This window comes from Mus musculus, chromosome 11, assembly GCF_000001635.26.
Source record: "Mus musculus strain C57BL/6J chromosome 11, GRCm38.p6 C57BL/6J".
Taxonomy (NCBI): Eukaryota; Metazoa; Chordata; class Mammalia; order Rodentia; family Muridae; genus Mus; species Mus musculus.
This window is the reverse complement of record NC_000077.6, coordinates 79,763,135-79,789,120: the sequence shown is the minus strand read 5'-3', so window position 1 is coordinate 79,789,120 and position 25,986 is coordinate 79,763,135. Positions and strand designations below refer to the sequence as shown.

The window sequence follows — 25,986 nt, the reverse complement described above, 5'->3', positions numbered from 1 at the left end:
ACCAGCCCAAACTCAACCAGGGCATGATAGGTAGGCTCTTCCTTCCCCTCTCATCCAACTCTGCTTCTGGTAATCCCAGTAGGCTCCCTGGAGGACCCTCTGGCTCCCTGGAGGACCCTCTGGCTCCCTGGAGGACCCTCTGGCTCGCTGGAGGACCCTCTGGCTCCCTGGAGGACCCTCTGGCTCTGGATCAGCCCGGGGCAGGTCAGGGCAACAGAGGCCACAGCAGGATCTCAACGGAGGAAAACTAAGGATTTGGTTAAAGAGGACAGGAAAAAACAAACTGGATCCCCAGAGAAGCCACCTTGAAAATAACTAGGAATGGCTCCCAGCACAGGGGCTGAGGAAACCGAATGTAGGAGGCTCGGGTGACAGGGACCTAGGAGCTAAGACCAGTCCCCAGGCTGCTGCTGCTCCTGTGGGGGAGCTGTGCCACCTGGCTCTGCGGGAAGGCTGACAGAAGCTGGACACAGGGACAACAAGTTCCACTGCTGGACTGTGCTGGCAGGAATACAACCAGCAACAAAAATAAAAGAAAGTACCTTTGTCCCCTCCTGCAGGTGCTTCTCCTGCCAGGGCCTTCTGTGGGTAGTGTCAGAAAGTCAGCAGGCAAAGGAGTCTGGGTAATGTGGTTGCAGAACCAAGCTGGGGAACAACTGGTAAACTAATAGGGGCTATGTCCTCTGTCTTTTGCTCTCCAGTCATGGGCCAGCTTGTCCCAAAGAAACACCCAAGTCTGTCACATGTGCCCTTCTCTGGGCCCAAACCTGCACCTTGGAACACGGTGTGAACTGAATACACCAGTCTGCCAGGTAGGCTCTGGCTGCCAGAGGCAGAGCTCCCTGGGCCCTCCCGAGAGAATTCTAACCTGTTTTGCCTGAGTCTTCTCCAAAAGGCTTGGCAAGCCTAGACGGCTGGTGTGGGGATGTCTTTGGCCTCTCCCTGTGATTCCTGCACAGTCCTACCTGTCTGGAAGTTAGCAGCACTCCAGTCCACTTAGAGAAGGGCGCTGACTTCAAGGTCAGAGAAGATGGTCTTTGGCTTAGACCCCTTCCTGATACTGCACCCCTGTGCTTGGTACCAGAAGCCCTGTCAGTACTGGGTCAGAATCTGAGGCCTGAGAATTCTGTGCTCAGCAGCCAGCTGGGGCTACTGGAAGTTGTTGGACTCCTGCCAAACTCTTGCTATTTCTGTGCCCTCTGCCCTTTCCTGTAATGTTTCCACTCCATAGCATCCCCAAGCCCAACCCAAGACCTTCCTTTGTGTAGACCCCTTTGCAGTGGATTCCCATAGTTTCCAGTTTTCTGAATGAATATTTCCCTTTATTCACACACACACACACACAAAAGATTTTTGTGGATATTACATTTTGAATTAACAGTTGTCTTTTTCTTGTTGTTCTCCCATGCTTTAAAGATCCTCCTGTCTTTCTGATGAGTTGAAGTAGATACTTATCTCATTGTTTCCTTGTATGAAATATGCTACATTGTTGGTTGCTAGCTGTTTTCACAATTTTGACTTTATGTTTGGTTTTTGGTAGCCTGGTTATGTGCTTAGGTTTGTAATCTGCACATATCCTGTTTAGGATTCCTTGGGATTCTTGAGTATGTAAATTTATCTTTCACCAAATACTGAACAACTCAGCCACTGTGTTCTTTTGTTGTTTTTGTTGTTGTTGTTAATTTTTATTTTTTACTTACTCACTTTACATCCTTCTCACTGCCCCCTCTCAGTGACCCCCCCCCCACAATCCTTCCCCTCATCTCCCCTCCCCTTCTCTGAGCAGATGGGCCCTCCCTGGAAATCCCCCCCACCCTCACACATCAAGTCTCTGTGAGGCTGGACACATTCTCTCCCACAGAGGCCAGACAAGGCAATCCAGCTAGAATATATTCCAAGTACAGGCAACGGCTTTTGGGATAGCCCCAGCTCCACGTGTTTGGGACCCACATGAAGACCAGGCTGCACATCTGCTACATATGTACAAGGAGGCTTAGGTCGCCACCACATTCTGAGATATCCTCTGTGTGCCTTCCTTCTTTCCATTCCTTCTCAGACTCCTGTTATGAATACTTAGAGTTTCTGATAGTGTCTCCGAAGCGCCTGTGAGCCATCCATGGGATGCTGACTTCTGCTGCTTTATCATCCCTTGATCACCTCATTTTGCTCAGAAATGGTCCAGCCCAGACAACTCTAATCTTGTCCAGAGTTAGAACCCAATCTTCTCCAGATCTCTAAATTCAGTTGTTTGAAAGATCAAAATCGATTGGCCCTTGGATAATGTCTTAGCTAGGATCACTGTTGCTGTGATGAAACACCATGACCCAATAGCAGCTTGGGAAGGAAGGGCTTATACTTCTACATCGTATTCTGTCACTGAAGGAAGTCAGGGCAGGAACTCAAGCAGGGCAGGAACCTGGGTGCAGGAGCTGATGCAGAACTTACTAACTTGTTCCCCATGCCTTGCTCAGCTCTCTTCCAGAACCCAGGCCCACCAGCCCAGTGGTGGCCTCATCTACAGTAGGCAGTGCCCTCTCCCATCAATCACAGAAAATGACCCACAGGCTTGCCAGTGGTTATAGAGGCATTTTCCCAAGTGAGGTTCCATCTCTCAAATGACTCTAGCCTGTGTCAAGTTGACATAAAACTAACTAGTGCAGACAGCCAATAGATTGGTTCCTCTTTGGCCAGGTGACTAGCTGTCAGTCAATCATATACATGGATAAGGAGTAGTGAGCCATGGTTACAAACATGGTGACTCAGGGGTCACTAAATGAGTAGTTCCCAGAGAGGGAGATGCGGACAGACACTCCAAAGCAGCTCTAGTGGGGACTGTGTTGAGCAAGACTGGATCTTACACTTATGGATAACTAACCCACTGAGTGCCCGGGATCCTGGAGATTTGTAGTCATGGGCGCCCTGGCCCCAAAGTACTTCCCACTAGGAACTCAGGCCAGTCAGTGGATGTACAGGAGTCATCCTTGTGGCTCAGGAGTCCCCACAACTGTCATCTTAGTGGCTGTATCAGTTAGGGTTTTACTGTTGTGAAGAGACACCATGACCAAGGCAACTGATACAGGACAACATTTGATTGGAGCTGGCTTACAGGTTCAGAGGCTCAGTCCTTTATCATCAAGGTGGGAGCGTGCCAGCATCCAGGTAGGCATGGTGCAGGAGGAGCTGAGAGTTGTACATCTTCATCTGAAGGCTAGAAGACTGGCTTCCAAAGGCTGCCTGGACTGCTATTCTGCCCCGATTCCTCATCCTCCTAAATGAGACCTGCTCAGTAGGGTCTTCTGCACTCAATTCTGCATGTTCTGCCTCCTGAGTGCTGGGATTACACATGTGAGCCACCACACAAGGCTTCCAGATAGGTTTGTATGTGTGAGTTTGATCATTAAAAGTCAACTGAAACTTTGGGGTATTTTTGTTTGCAATACAATCTCTATTAACAACTAATATAATATGAACTGAATAAAAACCTCAGCTAAATATTTGTAATATTATTTAATAGTTTGATAGTACTGTCAGTCTTTTAATAAACTTATTAGAACATAGTTATATCATTTCTTCCCTTCCTCTCACCCCAACCCCTCCCAAACCCCCAACTCTTTTAAATTCATACCTTTTATTCTAATTATTCTCTAATTACTATTGTTACTTATATATGAAGACATATGTAAATGCAACCTGCTGAGTCTGTTTAGTGTTGCCTATATGCACATATATTTAGGGATGAACATGGGATTGAATAAGCATTTAGGGGACTCATGTCTTGGGAAGACTCTCCCTCCCCTAGTGGATTTTAATTGCCTGTAGCTCTTCATCTAAAGGTGGGGCCTGTGCATTTTCCCCCATCCATGGTGACATGTCAGCTGCTGTTTGGTCTTATTTAAGCAGTCACATTGTTCAGATTTCCTGGGTATAGCTTACCTGTCATACTAAAAGACCCAATCTTGCAGCAGACTTCTTGGTCATCTGGCTCTGAGAACTTTCCACCCCCTCTTCTGTAATGTTTCCCAAACTTTATGTGTAAGGGTTATGCTGTAGATGCATTGGCTAGGGCTGGGCACCACACAGGTGTCCCCTGAATATGAGTCAACTGTGACTTTGTCAGGATCTCTGTCTACTGAGAAAATAAGCTGCTTTGCTGCTGGGTGAGAGCTGCACTTATATCTGAAGGTTTGGAGCTTCAAGGCTGATTTTTTTTTCCTTTAAAGTAATTTGTAAAGCATATACATGTATGTATTTGAGAAATAGTGTGTGTGTGTGTGTGTGTGTGTGTGTGTGTGTGTGTGTGTGTGTATACACATGCCTTGGTTTTTGAGACAAGATCTCCCAGAGACTTGGGGTACACTGATTAGACGTGGGTGCTAGCAAGATCGTCCCAGAAATCCATCTGTCTCTGCCTCCCAGACCTGGAATAACAAGTGCTTGCCACTAAACCTGGTTAGCTTCCCCATCTCCATCCCCATGGATGCTGGGGAAGCAAACTCAGGCCCTCATAGTTCTGTGGCAAGCCCCTTCCCAGCTGAGCTATCTTCCCGCCCTAGATTGACTTTTGCTAAACTCTCAGCCTACAGAAGTTAACTCTGATAGAAATGATCTTCAACTTGTGGCCAGGTAACAGGGAACACAGGTCAGACGAGAAAGCACTGGAACAGCCAGAGGTCAGCCAGTGACTGGTGGGACCCTTCGCTTCTCCTTATCCCCCTTATCAGATGCGCCTAGAAGACTTGTTGGTCCTGGACCTGTCTCCCATTGAATCCTTCTATTCCCCTGCCCTCCAGCATCCAGCTTCCCCCAGGATGCTGCAGAGCCAGCAGGGGTCTCTCAGGCCTATCACCACAACAAGCTGTCTCCATGACAGCAGACAGTCTCTGCGCCAAGCATATTCATGGAGAAGCTAGAAGGAAAACAGTAGTTCCTTGTGACCTGACCTTTCCTTGGGGATGCTATGAGCTGAAAAGCCTTCTCCCTGCTGCTCCCCAGGAAAGAGCCTCAGAGAATCACCATGCTAGGAGAAACCTGGGGGGGGGGGGTCTGACCACAGGACTCACCACAACCCCTCTGCCTACTAAGAACAGACTGGGAAAGCTGGTTTCTCCCACCATGCTGGCTCCTTTCCACTCAGAGAAGCTCCTGAGAGGTCTGTGTTAGGAACTGAGTTGTGTGGCATCCCTCCACCCCCAGCTCATACACTGAGTATAGCTCAAGCGAGGTCTTTAGGGAAGTGCCTAAGCTTACAGAGGGGGGAGCTGATTTCAAAGGACTGTAGTCTTCCTTGAAGAGAAAACATTCGTTCTTCATAGTGTGTGAGTGCCCAGCCAGGTGGCCATCTGTCAGTCACCCTGATCTAGTCTTCAGGTTCTGAAGATACAATGAAGTGTCCTGGTCTGAGGTCTGTCGCCCTGGCAACCTGAGCAGACTGAGATGCTCAGGCTTCTCTGTGATTGTATTCCCATTCCGAGTGTCCGGGAAACCCAGCTAGTGTCCTGTGAGGTGCTGCCCTAAGTCATTAGAAGAAACTGCACTGATTTTCTTTACCTGGCAGCAGGTCCATTTGGCTTGATGTGGTGTGGACCACACTGATCTGAGAGAAATCAGATCCCTCAGGTGGAAGTTGGTTGCTCCGGGTGTGGAGGAGTGTGTGGATTGGGGTCTCACGGACCACTAGAAAGAATGGTGGGGGGGGGGGAGGGAGTTGGTCCTTTCCTCATCCCAGCAGCTGCAGCCTGCTCTTGAAGTCCCATCTCCATCCCGCCCCCGCCCCTACCTGCCATAAACTCCGGCCTCTCCGAGTAGCTTAGAATGCCCCCAATGTGCCCTATTGGTCATTCTTCCATGCTAGCACGTGAGTTGCTGTCTGCCTACCTGGAATTTACTTCCTCTTCTGTTCTCATGACAAATGCTCAGTCACCCTTCAGGTCTAGCCCATCCTTGGGGTCCTCCTCCAGGAAATCTCCTCTAAAACTCTACAACCACTCACCTGTGCACTTGGCATTTCTTACCTTTCTTGTTTCTGAGATGCGGTTCCTGACAACAGCAACTGAAGGCAGGAAGGGTTTGTTTTGGGCTCTCCCCGTTGGAAGGTGTGATGGTTTGTATATTCTTGGATCAGGGAGTGGCACCATTTGGAGGTGTGGCTTTGTTGGAATAGGTGTGACCTGGTTGGAGTAGGTGTGTCATGGTGGGTGTGGGCTTAAGACCCTCACCCTAGTTGCCTGGAAGTCAGTCTTCCACTAGCAGCCTTTGGATGAAGACATAGAACTCTCAGCTCCTCCTGCGCCATGCCTGCCTGGATGCTGCCATGCTCCCACCTTGATAATACTGGACTGAACCTCTGAACCTGTAAGCCAGCCACAATCAAATGTTGTGTTTTTATAAGACTTGCCTTGGTCATGGTTTCTGTTCACAGCAGTAAAACCCTAACTAAGACAGAGGGTGCAGTTCATCCTGGCAGAGAATCATGGCGGTGGGGTTTGAACTAGTTCAACCGAGTCTGGAGTCGGGAAGCAGGGGAAGATGAAGGGGATGCTCATCTGGATTTCTCCCTTTTTACAGTCTTGGTGCACGTATGCTTGCATGCGCATCAGAAGCCTGAAGTTCCATTTGTCATCTGTCACGGTGTTTGGAGGACTGGTTGAACATCGGGCTTCTGAGGATTCTCTTGATTCTGCCTTCCACCTTGCCACAGGAGTTCTGGGACCTCACTACCATGTTTAGCTTTACACGGATCCTGGAGACTCAAACCCAGGCCCCCATGCTTGCATGGCAAGCCCTTTACCCACCGCTGGCTAGTTTTATGTCAAATTAGTACAAGCTAGGGTTATGTGAGAGGAGGGAACCTCAGTAAAGAAAAATGCCTCTGTAAGAGCAGGCTGTAGGCCAGCCTGGAGGGGATTTTCTTGGTTACTGATTGATAATGGAGGGCCCAGCCCATTGTGGACGTTGCCACCGCTGGGCTGGCGGTGCTGTAAGAAAGCAGGCTGACGAGTATGAAGCTAGTAAGCAGTCTTTCCCTGTGGCCTTTGTATCTGCTCCTGCCTCTAGGTTCCTAGCCTGCTTGAGTCCCTGTCCTAACTTCCTCAGTGACAGACTGGCCTGTGGAACTATAAGTTGAAATAAACCTTTTCTACCCCAGGTTGATTTTGGTCTTGGTGTTTTTTCACAGCAATAGAAATCTTAAGCCAGGCAGTGGTGGCGCACGCCTTTAATCCCAGCACTTGGGTGGCAGAGGCAGGTGGATTTCTGAGTTCGAGGCCAGCCTGGTCTACAGAGTGAGTTCCAGGACAGCCAGGGCTACACAGAGAAACACTGTCTTGAAAAACCAAACCAAACCAAACCAAACCAAACAAACAAACAAAAAAGTAATCTTACCTAGTCTGGGACCCCAGCTCATGGGTTAGAGCCACCCACATTTAGGGTGGGTCTCCCTACCACAGCTAACCTAATCTAGAAATTTACCCACAGACAGAGGTTTGTCCCCTATGTGATTCTAGATCCTGTCCAATTGATAATATGTATATGTCACACACACACACCAGATGCATATGTACCACATACATGTATTTATGCACCATATATTATATATGGCTCTGGATAATATGAACCATAATATGACTCCATTAGAAAGATGCTGGTTTGCTCCTGGAGTGACAGGAAACTGGGGAACCAGGTCGGCTATGCAGTCAGCAGGTGTGGAATGCTATGGGAGTTTCCCACTGAGCCCGCTAGCAAAAGTATCCATTTGGGCATTATGAGTAGATATTATCAAGTAGGCGCGTACAAAACCACACAATCTATGTATGAGTCATGAGGATTGAAGATACCTAGTTAAGATTGTGACCTTAAATACAATTTTATTATATATGCATGACATCTTCCCACATGCGTTTCCATGCCTGTGACTCTTGTTGCTATAAGATTTTTCCCGTGAAGGGTTTCAAGAGTCAGTGAGTATCTGCTAGAGTAATAATCGCCATGTTCCATTGCCCAGCTATATCTTTACTTGACCCCATAGCAAGTTCTTGAGAGCAAGAGACATTGGGGAGAGGCAGGAGCACTTGGTTCTCTGGCCCCTGAGTTATCTGCCAAGAAGAACTTGTCATTGCGTCCTCCGTGAGTGTAAGGACAGCAGAGATGGCTACTTTGGCGAGACAGCAGATCTAAGGCAAGGAAATCACATGCCCAGAGCCCCAAAGGACTTGGTTAAGAATGAGGCTCTCCTGCTTGATGTAAGAAATGTGCTAATAGGCATGAGGACCCTGAGAACACCAAGCACTGAGCTCCATAGAATAGACCACCTTTAATCGGTAAGTCTTAGCTGGCCTGGCTACCTGGTGGAGTTGGTGGTGTATCATAGTTTAGTAGGAGAATGCTTACAAGGCCTGTGTAGCATCTCCAGTACCACGCCCACAAAAGCAGTACTTCAAGAGTATATATATATATATATATATATATGTGTGTGTGTGTGTACATATATATGTATATATGTGTGTATATATGTATGTGTATATGTATATATGTGTGTGTGTATATATATGTGTGTGTGTGTGTGTGTGTGTGTATAGTGAGCACTTTTCTGAATATATTCTGAGATCAAGTTCAACACCGATCATTTATGCACTAAGTCTCATGTGGCTGCTGGGTGTGAACCAATAGTAGATTAAGTTGTGGTAGTGACCCTGAAGCTTTATCCCTCAAAGAAGCTTCCATTCTGGCTCAACTGGGAGCCAGTGGTCAGGTTAAGGTGAAAGGTGATGAAGCCTGACTCATTTGGTCATTCACTTTGTGACAGACACTGTGGGACTAAAACAAGGAGTCAGACTGGTAAAAGCTGTAGAGGGGTGGCATAGGTGAGAGTGGGCCCGGATAAACGTGATGTCTGCAGAGAACAGAGCTGTTGCAGTTGCCAATTAATCGCTACTTAAATCTTGGGGATCAGTGGCACACAATTTTCAGGACCAAATCTATAGCATAGAGCAAAAAAACCCCATAACCTCTCAAGGACAGAGTGTCTTCTCGCAGCTGAGACTTGAGGAAAGCAACTTCCTGGAGGAAGAGGCCATGCACAGGCTTTGAGCTTTAGTGTCCTGGGGATTAGTGAGTTTTATGAGAACAACACAATAGGATTAAGCCACATCAATCAAAGCTGGCTTGGCTTTGGCAGCAAGCCCTTGAAAGGGTGAAAAGGCAGAGGCAGCTGTGGGTTTTGGTCGCATCTGGAGGGAATGACTTGTATTGAGAGCACGCCCATCTCCTGATCCACAAGGGATGACTCAGACGGGCCCAAGGGTGCTCACTACTGGACCACCAGATCAGCAAGTGGGGTCTTTACTGTACTTAGAGATGTGTCGCCCAGTTGGCTTGACTAATGTGTTCCCAGGGAAGTAAGCTGGTGTGGGGGCTGTGGGGAGAGAAATCTCTTCCTGGTTGTACAACTGGAGGATTCTCTCCGATGGTGATATTTGTCCCTGGCTGCTCTCCCACACCTCAGTAATCAATCCTTCTCAGAAAGCAAGCTTGCTGGGTAAGGGGAAAGGGTGGAAGAGATCCTCCTGTCCTTAGGAGGAGGAAACAGAAAATAGAGAAAAGTGTCAATCTTAGCAACCTGATGGAATTTACGTAGCAAAGAGAAAAGGCTTCTCATTGGGAAAAAAAAAATTAGGGTAATTGGATGAAAATTGTACCTGGAAGCCAGTGAGCTGTCCCCATAAAGGGACCAGCAAAAAGGGACTGGAGGGCCTGCTCAGCTCCTGCTCTGTCTCAGGCTAGAATTCTGACAGGCAGGAAGCCATGCTGACCCTCAAGCCTTCAGAAAGGCCACACAGTCCTTAGGTCACTGGGTTGTCCCAAGAGCTCCCAGAGGGCAGGAAGGATCGCTATGGTTATGATGTCTATTTGACAATTGAATGCTCAAAGGATTAAAGTAGTTTGCCAAAATCTACGCATTTGATCACTCCCTGAGCAGGGACTGGGCCCTCCTTTTCAGCCAGCCACTCCTGGGAAGAGAGATGAGGAAGTAAGACCCAGCCCAGCATACTGCCTGCTGTGCGATCTCTAGTGATCTCTAGCTACACCTTGCTTTCAGCATGAACATCAATCTAAGTGAAGATGAGAAAAAGGGCTGAGAGGGATGGGTGGGTAACACTCTTGCCCAAGGGGCCAGCGTCTGTAATAGCAGCATTTCCAGAACGTGCTATGGCCCCTGGAGAGGCCATGGGTCCTGAAGTAAACGTGTGTCGACATGTCCACAGTCCCTTCCAGACAGAGCTGACCCAGGATCACACCAGCTGGCTGGGTGACAGAGGAGAGCAGACTATTTGGCCTGGAGTCAGGCCAGTCTGACTGACAGAGTCATGTCACTCTGCCCTGAAGCTTTGTGGTATCACCCTGGATATTGCTACCCTCCTTCATCACACCTCACTCCACCACAGCCAGCTGTGACTGAGTGGATCTGGGGAACTTACAAGGTAATGGCACCCTGCCTGCAGCCTGGGTGAGGACATCACCACATGACTGGAGGCGGCAGGAGGTGTGTGTACTGCGGTCATCAAACACTAAAATCCAGGAACCAGAGAGATGGCTCCGCAGTTAGGAGCATGCACTACTCTTTCAGAGAACCTGAGTTTGGTACTAGCACCCATATTAGGCAACTTACAATCACCCACAACTCCATCTGCATGGAATCTTAAGCCTCTGACCTTGTGGGTACTGGCACTTACTTGCACACACACACACACACACACACACACACACACACACACACACACTTACTTTTTAAAAAGATTTAAGGAAGGAGTAAACCCATTAAAAAGCCTTTGTAAGCTCAAGGACATGGTCGCTGCCATCAGGAAGTGTAGTTGTCACCACTGGGAGATAACTCTCTTGGGCAATCTGCCTGCAGATTCTTGTTGTCCCAGGAACCAAGGGCACAGCTGACATTGACTGGCCAGCAGCCAGGGATGTTAAGTACCCCACAGTGTGTAGGGTAACTCTTCACAACAAGACAAGCTGCTTGAAATGTCAAAGGCTTCGTCCCAGAAGACACTGGTCAGGTGTCAGTCAGGCTACTCAGCTGCCTCATGACAAGGTCTCTGTGCTCCCCACCCCCATTCTGCAGTGTAGACTCCGAGATCTAGGGAAGTTGGGATCCTGGATTCTAACCCCCAAAATAAATTTCCTCTACAAAGGGGCAAAGTGAGGCTTTCTGTTTAGGTGAATGTGGTGGGGTGGGGGTGAGGAAAGGGGGGTGAATGACTGCTTCAGGGTCAGTTCTGAATTTCTTCCTTGGCTTTCAATGCTGCCTCTGCCAGGCCTGGTGTGGTAAGCAAAGGTGATGTTTGCCAGGCTCCTTGGTGAATACAATACCAGCTTCCAAACAAACTGAAGGATGAGATAGTCAGGGCACAGGGCTTGGAGGTGGCTGCTGCAGAAACAGAGGGAGGAGAAAGCAGGGGAGAGGGGACAGAGGTATCTGTGGATGTTTTCTGTTTCTTAAAGCAGCAGCTGGACAGCTTTGATGTAGGCTCTTCTGGGGGTGCAGGTCTCTGAGAGTCATCCTCTGAAGCAGGCAAGCATAGGGGATGGTTGAGCAAACTGGGACTCTACTTGGCTTGGGCTGTACAAACATCCCTCTTGTAATAATATACCCGGCAGCCTGAGACCCTTACCTGTATTGCCTATATACACAGTTTACCTCTCTGAACAGGGTGTCTAGAACCTGCTAACAAGTTAAGATCCCCACCTGCATCAAGCCACATGCACGCTACTCTTTGAACAATGGAATAAGATCCCCTTCTCCTTAACAACCATCAACATAGGTTCCTTCGGATCAGTACTCCAGTTATGTTCTGTATAAGGGTAGGGGGACCAGATCTGACCTAGACTGGTTTTGGGTGTGAGCACCATAAGACAAATGGTGTCCTCTAAGTGACACCTTTTAGGAAGGATCTTCTATCAACCATCATATGCCTTTGCGTAATTGAGTGAGAGATGACTTAAGTCAGGTGCACTATGAGAAGGGAACTGGAGCCATGGAGGGAAATTGTGTAACAAAGGTTTGCCCATCAAAACAGAAAACTACTCAATACACATCCTTAGTGAGCTTCTGATGGGACCCGTAAAAAAGCGCTGTGTACTCTCTAACTCTGGTGGCTTTTGTCACTCTTGACAACATATCAACTGTTCTGTAGCGTTGCAAATCTGTGTCTCTCTCTTCCATTCTTAAGCCAAGAACTGGGAAACTCTGTACAGACCCTAGCCACTGGTAACACCTCTGCACGATCAGCCCCTTCAGAATGAACAAAGAACAGATCAGAATCCTCCGCAGGCAGGCCTGGCAGCACATGCCTGAAATTCCAGCCCTGCAGATGCTGAGACAGAAAGGTCTTAGGTTAGAGGCGAGTCTGGGCCACATAAAGAGATTCTGCCTAAACAATCAAATAGTACGGATGATCAGAATTCACACCCAGCTGACCCTCCCCTAGAGCCCAGCTTCTTTAGTTTTTAAAACCTTTTTATTTGTGTGTTTGTGTGTGCGAGGGTGGAAATTTGGGGATAACCTTACAGAGTTCGTTCTTTTCCTCCAGTTACGAGGTTCTGGCGATTGAACCCAGGTTATCAGGCTTCATGGTCAGGCAGCAGGCACCTTTACCCATTGAGCCATCTACAGGCCTGGGAGCCTGGATTCTTAAATTAGATGTGTTAAGTTTAACAAACAAAAACAAGGGGCTGGAGAGATGGCTCAGCAGTTAAGAGCACTGACTGCTCTTCCGAAGGTCCTGAGTTCAATTCCCAGCAACCACATGATGGCTCACAACCATCTGTAATGAGATCTGGCACCCTCTTCTAGAGTGTCTGAAGATAGCTACCGTGTACTTACATATAATAAACAAACAAACAAACAAATAAATAAATCTTAAAAAAAAAAACCAACGAAAATCCCAACTTGGCAACAATAATGGTTTCTAGATGTGCATAGACAGAAATATTCATTCAAAAGCAAACAGTAATGAATCAGAGATGTTTCTGGAGGTGCTTGCCCACGTGACTTTGTAGCATTTCTTCATAGCCTTGGTTCTGAACTCATAACACTTGCATCCTGCAAGGATCCTTGAAGCCACTCACTAAATGTTTCTGAATGTTGCCTAGAACCTCTCAGGTAAGGTTAGAGACCACAGTATGTCATGGATCACGGTGTTTTTACTGTATGTATAAAGTTTTCTTCTCTTATGGAAATGTAGTGGTTTAATTATGGAAAATGAAGTATTTTCCCATTTTTCTACCTTCGTTCCTCAGTACATATCAAATTAGTGTGTCTTTGGGTTGGATTGCATTCGAATGTTTGGCTTTAAAACTTGCTGTTTGAGTTGCTGGCTTGAGCTTCAGAAGCAATGTTTAAAGAATTTTGGCTTGAGATTAGGACAGAATTTCCAACAATTTCTCAAATGAAACCAAACATACTTTTGCCATCTTGTACTATATATTTCTGTGGAAGGCAATTCCTCACATTGACAGTGATAAAATCAAAATATTGGCCAACTCCATAAACAGTGAGATGCCCTGTATCCTGGGGTATTGATGTTTGGTCAATATTCTTTTTGTAAAATAAGCAAGGACGTATTAGTATATAAATTTGTTTTATCTTTAATAAATAGTTAAGTTACATGTATACCAAAGAATTGTTTTAAATCAATGATTTGATATCAGTAAATGTTTGGTTTGTATACCTACTTTGCATATCTACATACCTAGGGTCACATAAAAATTACTCAGGCAAAAACAGGGAGTGGAAACACGTAAGAAGTCCTGGCCTGAAGGACCTGGGAGATCTAGCCTTGATAGTTCAGACTGCCACTCCTGGACTCAAGGGATCAGGGATGGCAGGAATGGACAGGTGTGTATGTGTGTGTGTTTGCAGGGGCTCCCCACTTCTGCTCTGTGGAACTTGCCTGTCCTGCCTCAGTGCTCCCCTTGACCCTCCAGATGCCAGCTCTTCAAGCACTGTCCAAACATCGCAAGCTTTCTCAGTCAGATAAGGCTGCTACAACAAACTACTCTAGGCTATGCAACTTAGACACAACAGAATTCTATTTCACAGCCCTGAAGGTGGGGAAATCCAATATCAAGATGCCTGCAGATTCTAGGTCTGAGGAGGGCTAATTTCCTGGCTCATAGATGGTGGACTCTCACTATGTTCCCAGACAGTAGAAAGCATGAGGGGTCTGCCTATATAGGCTCGGCTTTGAGGCCCTGACTATGTCCTAAAGGCTGTGTGTGTGTGTGTGAGAGAGAGAGAGACAGAGAGACAGAGAGACAGAGACAGAGAGACAGAGAGAGACAGGGTCAGATAAAGATAGAGACACAAACAGACAGGGACAGAGAGACAGACAGACAGGAGAAGAAAGTAGAGAACATAACACAAATATCTAGACCATAGGAAGCAACAGGCTTATGACCTTGACCCCAGTCAGTGCCCCCAGACCTTATACCTGCCTGAGCCAGGGAGTCAGGTGCAAGGCTCCAGGAACTGCAGATACTGTGGATCCAGCCCTGCCCTGACACTGAGGCCACTGAGACTTTGTCATTACCAGCCCCATGATCTTGGGTGGAGCATTGGCCTCTCGAAACTGAGACCAGGGGGTGAGTCGCTCCCTCCTTTCCCTGCCTCTTTCTTTCACTGTATTTTGTGAAGTATTTGCATCATGAGAGTGACTGGCATCCTTGCTCCCATCCCTGTTCTGCCAAGGTCTCCTTGTTTACCTCTCCTATTCCACATCTCCCTGAGAGGAACATGAACACAGAGCTATGCCTGAGGTTCCCTGCGAGCTCTTGCTGGAGTCATCCCTCATCCCCCGCCCCAACTACCCTCTCTCCCTCTCCACAGACCTGGCGTCCTGAATCCATTTTTCTCATTCGGCGCAGGTCCTGTCCTTGAAGCACATTCGTGTGTAGTGTTGGCATGCCTGTAATCTTTGCATAGATAATACTGAGCTATGCATCAGACTGCCCCCACCCCCATTCTATTTTGTTGAGTTTTGAGATTTATTCTGAGTGACATCTATAGCCATGACTATTACTATTCTGGTTCAGGGAGTTTAACCCTAGGATATGAAAGACACACCCTCCACTGTGAGCTACATACAGCCCAGGTCCTGACTCTTTAGTGTTATGAACTACTTGTATTACATTGTGTGAGTCGTGCACAGTTTATTTAACCATGTTCTTGTTAGTGGACAAGAGAACACTTTGATAAGAACCTGCCTCACTGTGCCCCTGTGAGAGAACTTGTTTCAAATATAGCCTTTGAGTAGAACTGCTAGAGTTTGGCCACCTATTGCTGTGTAGCCTTCAGCTTACAACAACATAAATCTACTACAGTTCCCATGGGAGGTTCTGTCTCCTGAGGTGTCGGCTGGACAATAGGACAGCAGAAAGTTCCTTGGCTCTATATGGCTCCCTGGGACTTCCTCGAGGCTTGGCATTGACGAGGAGCACTCCAGATGCAAAGGGAAGATCCGGGTCTCTTGGTCTGGACTGGAAGATTACACAGCTCTGGTCCCATCAATCCTTTCAGTCAAAACAAACGTTTCAGGGGAAGCTCGGTGTAGACCGTTCCTAGAGATCAGCTTCCGGTGTCTTTACCACTTATCATCTTTTTTTTTTTTTTTTTTTTAAGATTTATTTTTACTTATGCCTCTCTCTCTGGAGGGCGGGGGATGTTTGTGGAGGCTGGAAGATGGGAACAGATTGCCTGGGACTAGAGTTCAGGTCCTTTTTGAGTCAAATTGAGATTGTTTCGGTTCAGTGAGAGGCCTTGCCTTGAAGATTTTGATTCCTCTCAATTTGGTTAGACCGGCTGGCCAGAAAGCCTCCAGATCCCGTCTCTGCCTCCCCACACTGCAACAACAGACATGTCACCATGCTGGGAATTTTTGTTTTTCTTTTAACTGAACTGAGCTCAGGTCTTGCCGCTTGCTTAGAAAGTACCTACCTGGCTGTGTACTGAGCAATCTTCCTACCCCACCTGGGCAGGTTTTAAATTCATACTTCTAGTACCTAAAATCCAAATACAAGGTCCCCTCATAGTTGGTGGTGTTGGGTTATGAAAAATTGTGTCCACTTGCTAGGTGTGAGACAGTATCACAGCATTGTATAAAATTTCCAGTTCCCAAGTGAAGTTAAGACTCTGTTGTTGCCATTTGTTGGGCTGTCTCTACTGTTTGCATTTTAAATTCTTTACCCACCATTACTATTTATTCTTAGTTTTAAAGACAATACTATTTTATTTTATTTTATTTTTTTTAGTCTTTTAAAAAATTATCTCTGTCTTTTTTTTTTCCATTTTTTATTAGGTATTTAACTCATTTACATTTCCAATGCTATACCAAAAGTCCCCCATATCCACCCACCCCCACTCCCCTGCCCACCCACTCCCCCTTTTTGGCCCTGGTATTCCCCTGTACTGGGGCATATAAAGTTTGCAAGTCCAATGGGCCTCTCTTTCCAGTGATGGCCGACTAGGCCATCTTTTGATATATATGCAGCTAGAGTCAAGAGCTCCGGGGTACTGGTTAGCTCATAATGTTGTTCCACCTATAGGGTTGCAGATCCCTTTAGCTCCTTGGCTACTTTCTCTAGCTCCTCCATTGGGAGCCCTAGACAATACTATTTTAAATTACATTTCTGTGTGAGTGTACACACAGTGCAGTTGTCCACTGAAGCGGGAGGCTGAAGTTAGAGGCAGTTGCAAGCTTCCACACTCGGATGCTGGAACCTGAAGGAACCTGAACTCAGGTCCTCTACAAGAGCTGCACTCACTCGTAACTGCTGAGCCATCTCTCTGGCCCTCTTTACCCATTTCTAAAACTTGTTCGTTCATATGACTTTGTAGGAAGGATTCTTGATATATTCTAGGTACTTCTTTCACGTGCTACAAATACTTCTCTAAAGAAGGCTGGGTGACAGAAGATATGAGTAGAGTCAGTCAAAGAACTGGGGCATACAGCCAGGAGGTGGTGGAGTACACCTTTAATCCCAGCACATAGGAGGCAGAGCCAGGCAGATCTCTGTGAGTTTGAGGCCAGCCTGGTCTACAGAATAAGTTCCAGAATATCTAAGGCTAGACAGTGAAACTTGTTTAGAAAATAAAAACCAACCAACCAACCAACAAACAAAAGAGCTGGGAAATACAGACAGCCGAAGCAGGGAGTCGGGAAGATAGGCAATGAGTGAGATTCGGCCAAGTATATACCGGAAGCTCCCGGGAGAGCAAGAAGGGGAGAGGGTCAAACTGCAGTCAGGTTTTTAATGCAGACTATGAGCTCAGTGTGCAAGGTGCTTACAGCCCAACAGCCTGTTAGGCGGTACAAAGGGCAAAGGTCTGTGGGAGTGTGTTCTGGCTCACACAGTCCTGCTTGTCGAGTGGAGTGGCTCAGGGTCATGTTGCAATACTGCTAGGTGACCCAAATCAGCCCTGCGGGGCAGAGGGAGGAGGAGGCACTAAGTAAACAGCCACTCCTGCCACTTGAGGTAGCTTGTTTCTGGCTCTCCACATGCCAGTTAGAGCCTCAAGGGGTCTGTAATTGAAGGCACTTGAGCCTGTAATCCTGAGTCTCTGCTCCCAGACTTGGCTGGACTGTGGGCAATGACACTACCTCTGGAGTGCTTCATCAGGAGGCCTGGCATGAGGTGGGGAGGCAGGCTCTGGGCTGCTGGGCAGGGAATGGGCAGATGGTGGAGACAGAAAAAAGAGCAGTACTGGTTATCTCACCTTCTTCTTGCCCGGGACACCGGGGCCAGCATCATGCACACCACCATAAGGCAGAAGGGATGAGAACAAGGCAGATCACTCCGGGACTGGAGGTGACAATCCCACTTTAGGATGTGAATAAAATGTTATATATATATAAATGTCCTCACTATAGCATCATTCAGACAGTCTTAACTTACACATGTATTTATTTGGGGTGTTTGGGTGTGGCACATGCCACAGCTCTCCTGTGATGGTCAGAGGACAAACTAGAAGAGACAGCTCTCTCCTTCCACCATGTGGGTTCCAGGAATCAAATTCAGGCTGTTAGGCTTAGCAACAACCATCTTTACCTATGAGCTATCTTGTAGAGCCACCCTTCAGGTAATTTTAAGAGCTATCTAATGGTGGAGGGCTTATTTAATTATGTGCATTTGTAAAATGGGATGTCTTAGAGATACATGAAACCTGGTGGAGACAGTTTACTGTTCACATACTGCTGTGTTCCTTTCCTATCTTAGTTAGGGTTTCCATTGCTGAGAAGAGACATCATGACCAAGTCAACTCTTATAAGGAACAACATTTAATTAGGGCTGGCTTACAGGTTCAAAGGTTCAGTCCATTATCATCATGGCACAAAGCATGGCTGCACAGATAGACATGGTATTGGAGGAGCAGAGTGTTCTACATCTGGATCCAAAGGCAGTCGGGAGAAGACTGACTTCCAGGCAGATAGGAGAAGGGTCTTGAAGCCCACCCCCACAGTGACACACGCTCTCCAACAAGGCCATACCCGCTGCAACATGCTCACACCTCCTAATAGTGCCACTCCCTGGGCCAAGCATATTCAAATTACCACATTCTAATCCCTGGCCCCCATGAGCTTGTTCAAACGCATGAGTATGCCATAGCATAATGCAAAATTCATTTATTCCAACTTCAAAAGTCCCATAGTATATAACAGTCTCAACAATGTTAGAAGTCCAAAGTTCAACATCTCTTCTGAGACTCATCTAATCACTTAACTGTAATTCCGTATAAAATCAAAATAAAAAAGCAGATCACATACCCTCCAATATTACAGGATATACATTATCATTTCAAAATGTCATAGAGAAGAATACTGAACCAAAGCAAGACCAAAAATCAGCCGGGCAAATTCCAAACTCCTTGTCTCCATGTCTGATGTCAAAGTGCTCTTCAGATCTCCAACTCCTTCCATCCTTGTTGACTGCTGTTGGCAGATCTGGCATTCAACGACAACAAACTTTGTTCTCTTGGGCTGGCTCCACTCCCTGTTATCAGCTTTTCCCAACAGGAATCCCACAGCTCTGGCATCTCTAACATCTTGGGGTATCCAAGACAACTTCAACTTCACAGCTCCTTGTTACGATGTCTGGGATCAACACATGATCTTCTGGGCAAATCCAAAGGGCTTGGGTCACTTCTCCAACTCTGCCCTCTGTAGTATTTCAAGGCCAAAGTAGACCTTGGAGCACTACAGAGGGCAGCTCCACTCTACTGCTGCTGCTATTCTTGGTGATCATCCCATGGTACTGGCATCTCTAGTTCACTGGGGTCTTCTGCTGCAACTAGGCTTTATCAATAGCCTCTCATAGGCTTTTTTCATGGTGTCAAGCCCTTCAATCCTGGGCCATCAACTGCAACTGAAGCTGCACCTTCACCAATGGTCTTCCCTGGACTCTCACTGTTCCAAGCCTCAGCTGCTCTCCATGACCCCTTCATACTGTCAAAACCAGTTCCACTTGGATGATTTTACATGTCAAATCCTGCTTGGTGTAAGGGATGGAATGAAATGGTCTCTGCCCCTGGAACAGAGCCAGCAAGGCATGGGCCTCCACCAATGTTGATGGTCATTGCTATTGGCATAAGACTTGTGGTATGATAATACATATTTTCATGTTCCTCCTTCTAGGAATGTCCTCTCTGACAAGGCAAATGACTCCATGATAATCAGAGACAGCACAAGTCCAGGAGTCGAGGGTATGGCTAATGTCTCAACAAAATGGTAAATGCTGAGACCTTCAGGACAGCCCTCAAGGCTGTGGGAAAGAACTCTAAAAACATGAGTTCAAAAATATATAACTTTTCAACTATGCAAAATATAAGGATGGAATATGAATTGTATAAGGAGATTCACAGATCTAAAAGAGTGCAGAGGCAGCTGCTTTGTCAACCAGCTTGTCAGAAAGATACAAAGGCAAACATACAAAGGCAGACAGATTCCTGAGCTCAAGGTCAGCCTGGGACAGAGCTAATTTAGGTCCAGGTTTGTTTGGAATGGTAACCTCAGGACAGGATCCCATCCAGCTAAGTTTACAAAGGCAGGCAGATCTCTGAATTCTTTTTGCAATGTTAAAAAATATATATATACTTGCTGTCCTTTTCCTAAGTGTCAAGGTTAACTCCTTGGAATACTTTCTAAAAGGATTTCTGATCTTGATTGGAAATCCCAAGACTTATTTAGCTAACACAGCTCTTTTAGTTTTCTAGGAGCTATCCAGAGAGAAAGCTGACTGAAGAGAAAACACAGCTCTTTTAGAATGTTTTCTGGTTTTCTGATTTTGATGAGAAAAACCAAGATTACTTTTAGAATTTTCTGACTGAGTTGGAAAAACCAAGAAATTTTATAGCAGCTTTTCTGACTTTGGTTGGAAAATCCATGAGCTATCCAGAGAGCTTTTAGGAACTTTTTCTAGCAAGAGAGAGCTGTCTCTGTAGACTACAGAGCCCTGAGCTATCTAAATAGACCTGTCCAGGGGGCCATCTCAAGCAGAACACAGGCCATCAGCTTGGACCCATGGTTTGACTTGGAGTTATTTGTTTTGTTGCTCCCAGACACCTCTTCTCTCAGGAACTCCTTTCCAAGCTGAGGCTAGTCCCTGGTACGCACATCTTTCCAAGTTCAGCTGCAGCATGAGGTACAACCTTGGCTATCTCTGGAACACAGCTTCTTTGTGCTCTCAGAAAACACTTCTCAGATTTTATTTCAGTTATGCTGGTCTCTTAATCACTGCTAATTTCTTAGTTCAGTTAACTAGCATCAGTTGTCCCAGTAGTTCCTTTTATTCTCTACTCTAAGCTAGAGCTACTGGGCCAAAGCTGCTGAGTTCTGCTGCTTGTTGAGTCTGGAACATTCTCCCCCAACTCTCTCCCCACCCTACCCACACCTTGTTCTATTACATCATCTCCAGCTTTGTATTTTCCAACTCCTTCATGCCTAAGTGTAGCTGTCCTGGAACTTGCTCTGTAGACTGACTTGAACCCAGAGATCTGTATGCCTGTCTCCTGAGTGCTGAGATTAAAGGCTTACACCACTATGCCTGGACTTTAGCTTTTTTCCCCCTGGAACTTGCTTTGCATCAGGCTAGCCTTGAACTCAGAGATCTGCTTGCCTCTGTCTCCTAAGATTAAAAGTATGTACCACCATGCCTAGACCTAAGCTTTTAAAAAAGATCTTAAGTTGAAAAACAAGAATAGCCATCATAATCTGTCCCTTCTCAACTTGACACACAATCATATCTCATGTCCAAATGAAAATAATAATCAGGCCATCATAATATCTAACATGATATAAATCTCCCTCATACAACTGCAAATTATTGAGTTTAGCTGGGTGGGATCTTGCTCTAAGATCCTCACTCCCTTAATTCCATTTAATATTCTTGAACACAGGATTTAGCTTCACTCCACTTCCTGATGCCCCTTTACTCTTTGAGCCATACATTTTGTATTTTTCCTTTCTAAGATTTCTGTGCTTGATCAAAATGTTCTTCATGAGAGTAAACCAGAAAGGAAAATCTGTGCTGGGTTTTTTATTTAAAAAAATATTTATTTATTTATTTATTTATTTATGCATGTACATTTATTTATGCATGTACATTTATTTATGCATGTACACTGTAGCTGTACAGATGTTTGTGAGCCATCATGTGGTTGCTGGGAATTGAATTCAGGACCTCTGCTCACTCTGGCCCCACGCGCTCCAGTTGGCCCTCCTTGCTCCTACCCAAAGATTTATTATTATATCTAAGTACACTGTAGCTGTCTTCAGACACACCAGAAAAGGGTGTCATATTTCATTACAGATGGTTGTGAGCCACCATGTGGGACCTTCGGAAGAGCGGTCAGTGATCTTAACCACTGTGCTGGGCTTTTCTTGAGACATCCTTTGTCAACGCAATTAATATAAATTCTCTTTAGCTTCAGGCAGACTCTCTAGACAAGGGCAAAAGGCAGCAACATTCTTCACCAAAACATCATAAGAATGATCTCCAAATTTCAAATTACCCTCAGCACCAATGTCTTCCATGTTCCTACTAGGTTAACCCATTAAGTCCCACTTTAAAAAGAAAAGAAAAGAAGAGAAAAGAGAGAAGAGAAGAGAAGAGAAGAGAAAAAATAAAAGAAAAGAAAAGAAAAGAAAAGAAAAGAAAAGAAAAGAAAAGAGAAAAAAGCATTTTGTGGCTTTTCAAATCCAAAGTCCCAAAGTCCACATTCCTCTAAACCAAAAATATGGTCAGGCCTATTACTGCAATACCCCGGTCCCTGGTACCAACTTCTGTCTTAGGATCTCCATTGCTGAGAAGAGACATCATGATCAAGGCAACTTTCATAAGGGACAACATTTAATTGGAGCTGATTTACAGATTCAATCCATTATCATCATGGCAGGAAGTATGGCAGTGTCCAGGCAGTCGTGGTGTTGGAGAAGGAGCCAGGAGTCATACATCTTGATCTGAAGGAGTCAGGAGAAGACTGGCTTCCAGGCAGATAGGAGGAGGGTCTCAAAACCCACAAAGTGACACACTTCCTCCAATGAGGCCACACCTACTCCAATAAGGCCCCACCTCCTAATAGTGCCACTCCCTGGGCCAAGCATATTCAAACCACCACATTCCCTAAATGTAATACCCACCCACTTTATACACACACACACACACACACACACACACACACACACACACAAATGCACTTTAGTAAGATGACCCTCTCAAGCTAGTTATATGATGGGCACCTGTAATCGCAATACTTGGGAGGCAGAGGCAGGAAAATTGAGAGTTTGAAGCCAGCCTAAACTATGTAATAAGATTCTACACCACCCCCCAAAGAAGCCAGGTGACACAGCTGTAGTTCCAGTACCTGGGGAGAACAGAAGTGAGGCAGGAGGTTCAAGGGCAGCCCCAACTACGTAGTAAACCCTAGTCTTTTTAATTCTATTAATCTGTTCATTAGTAGAAAATACCATCAAATGCTTTTAATCTATATATGTCTATTACTTTAAGTTACATAGAGGAAAAATAACCATAACTAAATTATGTGTAGTTAAAGACATCTTAATATTATCATCCAGACACTTTCTGTGTGTGTGTGTGTGTGTGTGTGTGTGTGTGTGTATGTGTGTGCACATGTGTGGAGGCCAGAGGTCAGTGCTGGGTGTCCTCTTCAATTCCTCCATTTTATTCCTTGAGACAGTGCCTCTTACTGATGCTAGAGATTGTCAGTTTGCAGCTAGAGGGGCTGACAGTGATGTATAGAAAGTATTTACAGACAATGTTTCTAATCTGGAAATAATGAGCCTTATGGGGACCAGACACCTGGATTCTCATGGTTCCCTCTGAGAGTTTCTTTCCTCCATGTCAACAAAAGGAGCTGGTCCTTTTGTTCCCTTAACAGGAGAGAAAGCCCCAGCATGTACAGGATAACCAGGGTGTCTCCAGGGACAAACTGGCCACCGATCTGCAGCCTACATGGAAATTCCCCTTGAACCATGAGGAAGAGATTTCTTAATACAAACAAAACATCCTCATGACTAAAAGGCTCCAGACCCCACCAACAATGTGGTCAAATGCCTGCTCTTGTCTCTGCCCTTCCAATTAAGACTTGCCCCTGAGAGCATTCTCAGTTGGATTTGCTCCCTGCACATCTGCCCTCCGACAGTCACCTCTACCATCAGCCTAAGCTAGTGTTTGTGTCCTGGGTCAGGGGTCAGAATTTGCAAGAGGAAACCCACCCATGTATTCTTTTGTGTTTTCTCAGTTATTTGAATTAAAATCATTGTTACTATTGTTGGGGGACACACTAAGAATATGTGGGTACAGAAACACAGATGCCCAGCACACGTGTGGAGGTCAGAGGACAACTCTCAGGAGTTGCTTCTTTCCTTCCACTGTGGTAACCAGGGAAGGAGCACAGGTGGTCAGGTGTGTACAGCGAGCGCTTCATCTACTGAGCCGCCTTACCAGACACTAGGCTTAGAAGGTCCTTCCCTACCTGGGGAATTTAGCAAGTATTTTTTAAATTGTCAGCTGATTCTATTGTATTTGGACTTCTTCCTCATAGAGACACGGAGGGAAACTTTGCTTTTTTTTTTTTTTCCTACCACCCCCGGTCTTTTGGCTGCCTTGTAAAGTGCAGTAACATAAGACAGATGCACAAAGAGAAAGCAATCCGGTTACACGTATACTCAATAAGAGACCTGCAGAAACAATGACTCAAAGAACTAGCTGGGGGGACTGAAGTTTGAGGTGCTATCCATTCGTGAAAGGGATAGGGGTTAGTGGATGGTCAGGGACGTGGAGACAGGTGTAGGAAGGGACAATGGAAGGCCTTCTGGTGAATAATATTGTCCCATTAAGCAAATAGAAGTGTCCTGTGATGAGATTCGGGTAAGTTTATTACTGAAAATTCCCTTTACTAACATGAGTTTCCCCTACACGAAGGCAAATGAAGGCTTTCTTTTGGATGGAGGAGGAGAAAAAGAGCTTTCTGACTCTGTTCTTGGTTTCTTTTAGTTAAAAAAACAGTCACTATGCCAGAGGGGCATATTTGGAGTGACATTTTCTGAATCCCTTTAAGGGACCTGATAATTTAAAAAATTAAGCCAAATAAGTGAACAGTGTCATGTTAGTAAATGGTGAATGATAATCAGGGGAGGAGGAGGAGGAGGAGGAGGAGGAGGAGGAGGGAGCGGAGGATCCGTCCACACAGGAAGCATTAAGACATCCACAGAGGTGCAGCTGCTGGACACATGGCTCTGTTTGGGACATCCTGCTCTGTGTCCTGCCTTACAGAATGGATCCAGGCCAGGCGGCTTTCTTTGGTGAAGTGTTGGCTTACCCTGAAGGCCAGCTCTCCTCCGTCCACCTCAATCTCCCAGGAGCTCACTTAGATGGAAGAGAGATGAGCTTGTCCCACTGTTTCTGCACCTACATCCTCTTCTAGACCGCTGTTCCGGATCTCTTCTAGGTCTGTTCATGTCTCTATTGTAGCTCCCTCCTCTGAGAAATTTGCCCCACCTCCACCCTACCCCAATGTTACTGTGACTGAATGAGCCCTGTTGTGTTATTGATCTGAAGCTTCGCTTTATTGGATTTTGAAATTGCTTACCTAAACACCTGCCTTGACTGGTGACCCTAATCACAGCACCTAAAAGAGTTCAGCCTGCTCCCAGGAACCCTGAGTTTTCTGCAGCCAGCCATCTACAGAGATACCCTGGGCAGCTTGCTGATTCTTCTCTGACATTCAGAGGCTAAAGGCTCAGCGCTTGTTGGCTGCCTCCTCTTGACAGGCTCCACCTTTTCTATAGAATTTTAACTGGTCTCTCAACACAAGTCTGCGATACAGTATCTCACACCCAGGGCCACCCAGGGCCACCCAGGGCCACCCAGGGCCACCCAGGGCCACCCAGGGCCACCCAGGCAAGAACAAGATCTTTCAGTGTGACACAGAGGTTGCCTCAGAACCCTGGCAGTGTGAGCTGCTCATCAGGGTGGATAGCATTGTCATCATAGGTATCAGGGTTTGGGGAGTTGAGAGATGAAGCAATGGACAGAAATGGTGTGTGTGTGTATGTGTGTATGTACACATACATGCATGTATGCATTCAAAGCCTCCTCATGTCAGAGACCTTGGCCTCTCTGGCCTGCCAGATTGTGGTTATGATGTGAGAGCTTCATCTGGTGACCTCAGGGAGGTTCATGCAAGTGGCAGGATGTGGGGGATAGGTTTCTGCACACTGTAGCTCTGAGGGACATGCCGGTTGCCACTTTGGCCTTTAATATGTTGCCTTTATTTATTTATTTTTCCAAGACAGGGTTTTTCTGTGTGGCTCTGGCTGTCCTGGAACTCACTCTGTAGATCAGGCTGTCCTTGAATTCACAGATATCTGCTTGCCTTTGCTTCCCTAATGCTGAGTTTAAAATCATGAG

The 25,986-nt window shown here is 46.2% G+C and overlaps 1 long non-coding RNA gene across 3 annotated transcripts in view; it reads left to right on the top strand.

Moving 5' to 3' along the window:
* Positions 1–25,986, top strand: part of 9130204K15Rik — a 50,885-nt gene that overhangs the window by 7,581 nt on the left and 17,318 nt on the right. Inside the window, exons 3-4 of one of the 3 annotated variants that reach the window (XR_001780100.2) lie at positions 702–812; positions 6,565–7,149. The exons of 1 other annotated variant lie outside the window; for it this stretch is intronic. This is a non-coding gene — a long non-coding RNA (RIKEN cDNA 9130204K15 gene). Of the gene's footprint in view, positions 1–701; positions 813–6,564; positions 7,150–25,986 lie in introns of those variants that run through there. One more of the 3 variants, XR_001780099.2, reaches the window with a different exon arrangement.